Source organism: Sminthopsis crassicaudata, chromosome 1, assembly GCF_048593235.1.
Source record: "Sminthopsis crassicaudata isolate SCR6 chromosome 1, ASM4859323v1, whole genome shotgun sequence".
Taxonomy (NCBI): Eukaryota; Metazoa; Chordata; class Mammalia; order Dasyuromorphia; family Dasyuridae; genus Sminthopsis; species Sminthopsis crassicaudata.
In genome coordinates, this window is record NC_133617.1 from 155,799,067 (window position 1) to 155,810,668 (window position 11,602).

Sequence of the window (11,602 nt, forward strand, 5' to 3'; positions counted from 1 at the left end):
TATTCATTTATACTTGAAGGTTCAATTATTTCATTGATGTAAGAATTGTAGGTATATATCTTGCAGCCTACCTATACCTCAGGAATCCACTTTTATGAGCTGACTGGTGGAATATATTCCATACATGATTTTACACTTTTTAAGATTATTCTACCTGAATGTTCTTTGGAACTTGGATAAACTCACTCTCACAAAGTCATTTACTGTGTCTATACTTGTTTTTTCAGAAGTTTAACATATATTTAATGGTATGCTATTTTGGCCTAATCTTTGAGAACTCAGGGCCATTTCAATGACATGAAGAATCCAAGTGGAATATATGACCTTAGAGATGAATACATATTTATGAAATTAATTATTTTACTCAGTATAAATAATTTTTAAAAAGTAAATTTTTTCTTCAAACTGAGTTTTGCTCCTTTTTTTGTATGTTGGAGGTTGTTGTTTAAATAATTGATCACCTTAATTTAAATAGCCCATTGTTAAGGAATAGTATATTCCTACCCATGAGTTAATATTCTGAATTTGTATTCAAGAGTTGTTTCTTTTTCTGCCTTGCATATCCCCTTCTCAATATGTTTCAAATGTCAGCAGGAAAACTATGAAGTCTTTATAGATCATTTGAAGTGCTATGACCTATGTTTAATTAAGTACTCTTTGCTCAAAGAAAATAGATGAGTCAATCTTTTCTAGGTGGAGGGCTCTTGATCAAGCCCTTTTTAATCAAGTTAACAGATCTTAAAAGGGGACTGTTGTTGCTAATAGGAGGGAAAGGGGTACAGTGGTAAATGGAGTGTGATGATCTGCACCAACTGATGGGCTTCATTGCTGCTGGAGAAACTTCCTCATTTGTCTCTGTGACCTTGACCTTACCTTGAATTTTACTGCAAAACATCTGTGAAGACAAGGGATAAATTATAAAAGTACTCATTTTTTCCTACATCACTATTAACTATTTTTCAGAATGGGCATGGGAAGGGTATACAATCAATAAAGAAGAGTCCTTGTCAATCAAATGACTGTTTCCCATAAAGGACTCCTGCATATTGTGTAAATTAGAAGCGCCATAGCCATTGCTACCTCATCTATCCTGACATTTTCATTCCCCAAGGGTAAGGAACAAGGTGAAAGCAATTGAATAGGATAGAATCTCTGTTCCAGGACCAGCCATCAGCTTGTCAAGACTTGCGCGCGCGCGCGCGCGCGCGCACACACACACACACACACACACACACGCACACATACACACAAATATATTTTATAAACAAAATATATCCCATATGTGTCATATATAGTATATACACAATTATATGTAGCATATATAAATATATATGTATGGGCATACATACATGAATGTGTATATTGTTCAAACTCTACTTTTAAGCTTCTAACTTTAACTCAGTTTTATTTATATTTTTCAGATGACATGAATAAGAAAGGGATCCTAGAAAAGTTTTGAAAAAGCAATGTCCTTTTCTCACAAATTTGAAAGAAAGCTCCTTTACCTTTCTGCAAGGTTACTCTAGGTACCAGCTAACTGTGTTCTGTATTCTGAACCTCATATAAATATTCTTTAGGATAGTTATTATCCTAAACCACTTGCACATTCTTTTAAAAATTCATCAGAAGAGCTAACAGAATCTCCTTCCATAATCAGGTTGGTATCAATCTTTTTTGGATTGGTTATTAGTTTTCCAGATTTAAAAAAAAAAGAGAAAGAAACAAACAAACAAACACAATCTTCTTTAATTATTTTTCAAGACAGTATATGACTTATTATTTAGTAGTAGAAATAATAAATAGTAATAACAATAATATAATGGTTATGATAGTGATCATACACATAAATCAGAATAAATAGCTTGATGAATTTAGAGAAATGAAGGGTTCAAATTCACTCCATACACTTATTGGCTCTGTGATGCTAAGCAAGTCATTAATGCTCTTTCAGTCTTAATTTCATTATTAAAAAATATATATATTGCACTAAATACAAAACAAGGGAAAAACAGAATCGAAAAAAACACAGAAAACAAAAATAAACCAGAACAGAACATTATCATGTGCCCAGCACAATATCAGGGAGGATCCAAAATATAAAATAATAAATTTCCATTTCAAATCCAAATTCCATCTAAAATAAAATTTAAAAAAAAGTTATATTTGTGAGTGCCCATCTTTTCCTTGCTTCCTCATAGGGTGTTCTTTTCCTCTCTGCTATGCACTTTTTTATTTTATTCTTTTTTTCCCCTCTCATTCCCCCCATCTCTCCCAAGAGATGGATATAGTCAAGCACAGATATATTTATATAAACATATAAATATACACATATATGTACATACATACATAAACAAATGTATATACACACATGCAATACATATATAATTTCCTTTACGACCTTCAGATATATAGATGTACACACATGTATGCACATACACCTATATACATATGTATACACATATACCCATACAATCCACTCTCACCTACATACACACACATATACATACATCTATATGCATGCCTACATAGAACTATGTGTACAAATATACTACATATACTCTGACATATATAAACACACAGTTACCCATATCTAAACATGCATCTAAAACAACACTGGTATGGCTGACATACAATATAGATTTTTCTCTTGATTGAATTTTTAATTTTGACTGTGTCTAAGATCAATGATTACTAGCCCTACATTTTTTCCTGAGTAAATTCTATTCCTTATCCTTATTAAGTTTGTATATAACTCTCCTTTCCTGTCCCAGATAACTCTTCTGGTATGATTCTGCTCCTTCCATTGTGTTGCTATTCCTTAATCTCCCCCAATAAAAAGATTCCTCCAATTTCTTCTTCCCCTACTCTTTGCTTCCCCCTCCACCCATCCCCCCTTTATTTCTTTTTGATTTTAGAGAGTACTATACTCTTCATGATATATATGTAATATTGCCTATTCAACCCATACCTGATATGAATAGGTTTTCAGAACTACAATTTCTCTTCCCCCATCTAGTGTTTTTTGTGTTTATTCTTCTTCTGTACCTCATTTATATAACAATATTATTATTTTTATTTTTCCTAGAAAGTTTTGCTTTCTATGTACAAAATCTAAACCAATTGTCCATGTTAAGTTCCTTGAAAATTATCTTTGATATTGGCTCTTATATGTTAAATTTTCTATTGAGTTGGGGTTTGGTTAAAAAGTTGAGTTATCATGGCTCTCTTCAACAATGAGGTGAACCAAATCAGTTCTACTTGTTCAATAATAAATAGAACTAGCTACCAGCGAAAGAACTCTGGGAAATGAGTGTGAACCACTACATAGCATTTCCAATACCTCTGTTGTTTGCTTGCATTTTTGACTTCCTTCACAGGTTAATTGTACATTATTTCAAAGTCCGATTCTTCCTGTGCACTAAAATAACTTTATGGGTATTTATACATATATTATATTTAATATATATTTTAACATATTTAACATGTATCAGTCTACCTGCCATCTAGGGGAGGATGTAGAGGGAAGGAGGGGAAAATTGGAACAAAAGGTTTTGCAATTGTCAATGCTGAAAAATTACCCATGCATATATCTTGTAAATGAAAAGCTATAATAATAATAAACAAGTTGAGTTCATTGAATGTCTATTTTTTCATATTCAATAATATGGATGATTTTTTTTTTTTGGCTATGATATTTTTGGCCACAGGCCTAATTGTTTTGATTGCTGGTATATATGATTCCAGGATCTGTGGTCTTTTATTGTGGCTGATGATAAGTCCTCCAGATTTAAAAAAAAAAATGTATCTGTAGCCTATTTCAATTTTTTTTTTCTTGTTCCTTGCAAAATGTACTCTTTGATCTGGGGGATTGGAAATTTGGCACTATTATTCCTATGTGTTTATCACAAAGAATCTCTTTGAGGTGGTGATTGGCAGTTTTTTTTTTTTCTATTTCTACTTTCCCCTCATGTTCTATTATTTCAGAATAATTTTCTTATATCATTTATTGTGCTATTGTGCTAAGATTCTTTTTTTAGCCACAGCTTTCAAGTAGTCCAATCATTACATTTTCTCTTCTTAGTCTGCTTTGCACATCTACTTTTCTTATAAGATATTTTACATTCTTCTAATTTTTTTATTATTTGTAATCTGTTTCGTTATTTATTGGTCTCTTATAGTTTCACTGGCTTCTCCTTGCCCAATTCTAATTTTCAACTAGTTATTTTCATATGTGAGATTCCTTTTCTAATATCTCCTTTTTTAGTTGGATAATTTTTTCATTATCTTGCTTTTCTTGAGTGGTTTTTATTTTCATTATTTTAGTTTTTTTCTTAATGCCTCTTATTTGATTTCTAAATTCTTGTTTTGAGTTTTTCTTTAAATTCTCTCTGGGCAGGGAACCATTTCATATGGGTAGAATAACAGAGACTCTTCTGAAAATGAACCCCAGTCTTCCCTATTCCCATAGTAAGTTTTTAATGTTGGGATCTTTCTTTTTTACTGGTTCATTTTTTAATGATAGTTTTCTGAGATTGGGGGATAGTGTCTGTAGTTTCACTTCAATTCTTCCCTACAACCTGAAACCCCAAACAAAAAGCTCCCCCTCCTGTGGGAGATAGGATGGAAGAAAAGAGAAGAAAGGAAGAGGTCTTGTGTCAGTCAAGGGAAGATACCCAATACAATTTAAAGACCTGGAGGTGAGAGTAGGGGCAGAGACAGAGGAGAGGAGGAGGAACATGCTGGTATGGGGTAGTCAGATGGCACCAGAACAGAGAGGTCTGAACAGAGAGGAAGAATGAAGCAGCAGTGGGCTAGCCATGTAGGGGCCATTGACATGGACTAGGGAGGACCAATGACAGAAAAGAACGTAAGACATGTGGCATGGAACCCAGATGGACATAAGATAGGTACCAGGAGCTGGACAAGCAAGTTTCAGGGACAAGTAGAGCAAAAGTTTTCTTTTTCTAAACCTACTTATTTTGGCACTTGAGCTGGGTCTTTTTTTTGAGTCATGTGTTCTGCTTTTATTTCAGTGATTTTTTTTTCTTTTTTCTTTTCTTTTCTTCTTCTTCTTTTTTTTTTTTTTTTTTTTTGATAAGGACAAAATGGAAGGCCTTGGACTACTCCCACAGGAGTAAAGATAGAGAACTACTAAATAGTAAAGTTAACATAGCTAGTCTTTTAGAATGTGGATTTCATTCAATATCCTTTATGTAAGATAAATTTTGTGTAGTGTTAATTCATGCAAGCCAAGAATTATCTGTATATAGCATGGATTTCTTGTTCCTTCTTAATATCTTTATAATTTTTTTTCTTCTTTCCTGGGCCAAGATTACAGTAAGTAATCCACAAATAATAATTACCCCTCTAGATGGTTTGTTGTTGTTGTTTGATCCAATTAAATAAGATTTTCATGCATTTAACCATCTTTCAGGGATTCTTTAAAGAAACTTAAATCACTTATCTAAAGCAATTAGTCCATTACATGTTTCTACATGGACCCTAGAAAATTCCTGTGAATGAATGGAATGTTCTGTCCATGACCCTAAACTGTAAAAGAAAAAGAAGGAAAAGTCTTTTCTATGATTCCTTTGTAGGTTTAAAGAGTCCATTATTTTTTGATGGACTTTATTTATATGAAACTGATTCCCCTCTTTAGATATGTGCAAACATAATAAATATATATATGTATATATACATATACATAAATATATGCATGTCTTATATTTGTGTTTAAAGCATACATGTCAATCATTTTAGAATAATATTATATATACAATTTTATACAACTTTATGATGTATGTAGATATAATTCCAATTTTATAGACAAAGAAACTGATATGAAAAAAGATTTATCGATTAGCTCAAGATTACAAATTAGTATGCAACATGGCTCAGACTAAAACACAATTTTTGAATTTTTTACCCAATGTTATTACCACTAGACAGGGGTAAGCAAAATATACTCTCTGGGCTACAGCAGTTAAAAATGGTTTTTGACATTTTTGAACAAATTTAATTTTCCTTAAGGATGTTTTTGTTATCTTTTATATTTTGCGATAAAGTTTTATCATACTTAAAAAAAAAAAAAGAAAGAAAATTTTAACCCCCTGCTTGCAAAACAAGCAGAAGGGCTATTTTGACCCTGGGATCCCAATTTGCCTAGCCTACAGCAACTCACTATCTTCATTCCAAATGTATGACATATGTAAATCCTTTGGAAATAATAAATTACTCTGCATTATTGCAGCTGCTGTTACCACTATAATTACTGTAACCATGACCACCGCCACTGCCCTATCAATTGTATCACTACCACTACCTCCAACAATGCTTACTTTCATCATTACAACGATACTATTATCTATATTTTAGCTCTGACCCTTTCCCTAACAATTTGAACCTATATCCACTACTCCTGCCACCATCACCATTACCACCACTACTTCCACCACCAATAATACTCCTACCATCACCACAATGAAGACGACTCTTAATACTATACCCACTCTCACTACTAGTAATAGTAGGAGAAATGAATGGATGGGCTCCTGGTACCATGAAAGGAGAAAGGACTTGATCTAATCATTGAAAAAGGTAGTTTCTTTTCCTATTTCTGTTTTCAACCTTTCTGACTCATTAGGACACAGTCCACATTGGACACATAATCCTCACAATTTAACTGAGTGCCATTATGTAAGGGATAGTCAGTGGATTTGAGATAGGCAGGTTACCTCAGTGTCCCATTAGAAGGATGAAACTTCTCTCTACTCTTCAAGCCATATAGTTGCTACAGCCTCTCCCTGTGGTACAAATACTTGTTTTTCTTCTGACAAAATTCATACAAGTAGGCATCAGGGCAGAAGCTATTCTGAATTACAGAAGGTAACTGATGATGCATCATTCTAAAGAAGCAAAAACTAGAAAATGACCTTCATACTTAATTTAGACATTTCCTGTAATCCAGCTGCGAACAGTAACTGCAAATTAATAGATGAGAGAACCAAAATCCCTCATGCCACAGAATAGGGAAGAGAACTGCAGTTGCTACAGCAGAATATTTCATGGCTAGAAAGATGGCAACATTTCCCTATCTCTCTGGCACTTCAGCCTGCTCAGACACTCTGAAATCAATAGACTGACTTTAGAGGGCTCAGCCAGCGTGAAGGGAAACATATCACACGGGCATTGGCATATTCTTCCATTTTATGGTCTGAGTCACACTACACTAACCTCATTTGTCCAGCTTTAATTTTTCATCCCCTCTAGCAAGCTTTCCATTCTAAAGAGCCAGTGCCTGGAAGAAAGAAGGGTATCCTGGAGTGAATTTTGCAAAAGTGGCTCAAGATGCACAATGATAGGGAAAGAATTAGTGCTATATTTTGTTCCTTTCTCTTTTTTCAAATATTAACAGATTTTCTCTTTCGTTTGAAAAATATATGAGTTTGTACCTAGACATGTGTGTATCTAAGAGTGCATGGTTGTTTAATAAAAAAAATAATAATCTGGTGGCAATGGTATGCTCCTAGTAAAGATGAAAAGCAGTCAATTAATCAATGCTAAATAAGTACCTACTATATGTAAAATAATGTACTAAGTAATGGGGATAGCAACTCAAATTAAAAATAATCTTTGTCCTCAGAGGGCTTATAAGCAAATAAAAGAGAAAAACCAAATTAAAGTATATGTAGAAAAAATAATAAATGGATCTATTCTCAGCAATACAATGATCCACGATAATTCCAAAGGACTTATAGTGAAAATGCTATCTATCTCTAGAGAAAGAACTTATGGAATCTGAATACTGATCAAAGTTTATATTTTTAATTTTTTTCTTTAATTTTGTTCTATTTTCTTTTGCAACATGGTTGATATGAAATGTCTTCTGTGACCACACATGCATAATCTATATCAAATTTCTTGCCTCCTCCAGGAAGGGAGAGGAGAAGAACAGAAGAAAAATATTTGGAACTCAAAATTAGAAAAAAAAAAAAAAAACGTAAGCAAAGAAAGAAACAAAGAGCTGTGTTGTCCTACTGTCCAGTTCCTGTTGGGTCCTCAGTGGGGCAGTTCTCTCATAGAGGTTGCTCTTTGCCCTTTGTTCTATAAAAAGACCACGATATCAGGAAGCTGTTGCCATAACATCCAAGGAAATTGTATTTAAGTAAGGCTATTCTGAGCAAAGTCTCCAGCTTCACTTTCTCTTCCAGAACCATCTTGATCCAGTGGCAAGATATAGATCAGACAAACATAGTGGGCTCTGGATGCATTATAGGGAAAAACACTGGAAGCTAAATGGTTGAGAGGGAGATCTGAAAAGGTTTTCTATAGAAAATGCCCTTTGAATTTGGTCTCAAAGGAAACAAAGGAGAGAATTTGGGACAGCTAGTGCCAAGAAAGAGTTTCACTGTATAAGGAAAGGAAATATACCACTGCAAGAGTATGGGAGAATGAGTTAAGAGGGGTAATATATAAGAAGACTAAAATTTTTGAAAGGGACCATGTTGATAAAGACTTTAAATACTAATGAGAACAATGTATTTTTGATTCTTTGAGAAAATAGGGAGCTACTGGAATTTATAAAGTAAATTTAGGGCTGACACAAGAGATTTAGAAAAATCAACTTGGAAATTATAAGGAGAATAGACTGGAATGGAAAAAAAGAATTTGAGACAGGGAGACTGATTAGATTGTTTCAAGAATTCAGGCAAAAAATGATGAAGGCCTGAACTTAAGAGGCTTTGTAACATGGAGTCAAAAGGACAGATAATCAACAGATATGTTATGGTGATAATTGTCAAGGTATTGAATGTGTGAAATGCGTAATTAAGAAGAGTCAAAAGAGTCAAAGTTGCAAATCTACATGCCTGAAAGACTGGATAGTACTTCAATTGTAATAGAGAAGTTTGGGAGATGGGAGTGGCTTGGGGAATGTTAATGAGTTCATCTTTCAAAATAGTAAGTTTGAGATGCTACAAAACATCAGTATGAAGATTTTCAAGAGGCAATTGGTACTTTAGGACTGACACTCAAGAGAGAGACTAGGAATGGATTGTCTAGAAATAAAATGCAGAGTTTTTTATCTCATAAAGAGACCAAGAAAGAGCCATGAGGAAAGGAAGAAAACCAAGAGAGAACATAATCAGAGAAAGAGAGAAGAAAGTAACATAAGGAGAAGGCTGTAACATATTTAGCATAATAGGTGTTGGTCCCAACACCAATTCATGAGCAATATTAACTTCATCTACATTTGGGACTTCTTATTTCCAAATCTTTTCAAGACATCATTGGAAATGGTCTTTCAGGTGCCAATAATGATTACATATTTGCATACACTTTGAATCAATCAGGGCCCTAATTTCAAAGGCCATTTCCTATAAAAAGCTTTTTTCCAGTCTCATAAGAAGGAAGGAAGAAAGGGAGTGAAGGAAGGAAAGAGAGAGAGAGGGAGACAGGGAGGGAGGGAGAGAGGAAGGAAAGAAGGAGAGAAGAGAGGAAGGAAGGAAAGAAGGAAGGAAGGAAGGAAGGAAGGAAGGAAGGAAGGAAGGAAGGAAGGAAGGAAGGAAGGAAGGAAGGAAGGAAGGAAGGAAGGAAGGGAAGAAGGGAAGAAAAAAAGGAGGGAAGAAGGGAGGAAGAAAAGGAGGGAAGGAGAGAAGGAGAGAGGAAGTAAGGAGAACTGTTTTACTGAATTGAGTCCTTGATGGGTCAGTTCTACTCACAGAGATTGTGATTTGTCCTTGAAAGAGGACTGTGATATAAGGGGAGGTGATGCCTTTTCCAGCAAATGTATTAGATTTAAATGGAAAGTCATACTCTGTCAACAATCTCACTTTCTCCTTCCAGAGCTCCCTCCAGTGGCAAATTATATATCAGGAAGATTGGAAATGACTAGGTTTAGTGTGAAACTTTGGCCTTTCGGATTTGGCGAGAAACCCGGAGTTGATTTTTTTTTTTTTTTTGGCTAGGTCAAAAGGTCATTCTTCACCTCAATTCTTGCCTAGCCCTAATCACTAAATGGACATTGCCTCAGTCAAAATGAGACTTGATAAAGATCTTACCTGAAAAAAGTCAAGGTGTGCCACTGCATCCAGGGCCATCTCCAGTCCTCCTAATCTACATTTTACCACTGGATCCAGGTGGCCCTGGAGGAGAAAGTAAACCTGATGACTTTGCATAGCCCGCCCTCACTAAAATCCAATTCACTTTCATGTCATGGCAACATCCCCCTTGTTGCAATCATCAACTTTGAGAACAAAGAACAAATAATAATCATCATGCATATTATCTAATTAGGTTAACAAACTGTCACTTCAAAATGAATATACTTCTAGGAAAAGTTATAAGGAATCAATTCAGTTGGATTACCCCCTTCTATTGTCTAGCTGAAATATCTACAGTGAAGGCAGGGGAACTTCAATTTGTTCAGAGTTCTATGTGAGAGGGAAGACTTACCCAATATAGGTGTGCTGCGACATGATGAGGAATTGTTGGAATAGGATGCTAAGAGATGGAATAGAGGCATGGAGACAAAGAAATGAGGGTACCCAAGACAAACTTTGTTCTTTTCAAAATGTTCCCCCACACAGGAAAAGAGGGAGGAAACATTTTTCTTCTTCTTCTTCCTCTTGTTTCTCCTCCACTTTCTCATCATCTACTCCTTTGTCTTCTTCTTTCTCTTCCTTCTTTTTTATTTTTATCTTCTCCTTTTGGTTCTCTTTTCCCTCTTTTTTCTCTTTCAGATTTTTTTCTTTCCCCTCTTTTCCCTGCTCACCCACTTTCTCTTCCTTCCCCTCCTCCTCTTCTTTTTCTTCCTCTTCTAACCCTTTCTCTTTTACATTTCCTTTAAGTTCTTTTTTAAACTCTTCCTTCTCTACCTTTTCTTCTACTCCTTCCTTTACTTGCTTCTTTTTCTCTTCCTCCTTTACTTCTTCTTCTGTTTTATTTTGATGTCTGTACCACATGGATGCTAGCCCTAAGGTCACAGAATTTAAACTAATATTAATAGGATCATGGCTTAGGTCCATTATGGATTCAATGATCTTTTGTATACTGAATTTAGAATCTCCTCATAATTCTTAATACTGTTTCTATGGATAACATTGTTCTGAGTTCCAGAACACCAAAAGATCACAACTTAGGAGATATTAAAAACATTGAGATGATAATATTTAGTTATTTCATTTTAAGAATACAACCTGATTTTGGGGGGAAGGAATCAATATAAATGCAATATATTTGGGCTTCTTTATACTTATTTAGATGGTTTCTCATTTTTAGTAAAATAATTTAAGAAATAATAAAGCATCTATATTAAATTATTTTACTCCTATTTATTCACCTCTCCCTCTTTTCTAAATTTTCTACTGAACACTGATAACTACCAGAAAAAAAATTTTTTCTCCAAAGATATCCAGTAATTTCTTATTTGGGGACTTTATAGTCATAGACTTTTCTTAGTTATCTGTTTAGTCAGTCAATAAACATTTAAGTATCCTGTTTGGGGCTCTGCTAAGGGGTGTGGGATACAAAAAAAAAAAGGCAGACAGTCCTGATTTTCAAAGATCACAAAGACCAATGAGGGCGATTATATATAAATAAGCAA

At 34.3% G+C, this 11,602-nt stretch overlaps 1 long non-coding RNA gene across 1 annotated transcript; it reads right to left on the reverse strand.

Annotated features, from left to right (window-relative positions):
• Nucleotides 1-685: 685 nt before the first annotated feature.
• LOC141553060 (uncharacterized) lies at nt 686-11,060 on the reverse strand. The gene is made up of 2 exons (XR_012485268.1): nt 10,453-11,060; nt 686-895 (listed from the first exon to the last, which is right to left on the reverse strand). It is a non-coding gene; the product is annotated as an uncharacterized LOC141553060 (long non-coding RNA).
• Nucleotides 11,061-11,602: the final 542 nt, after the last annotated feature.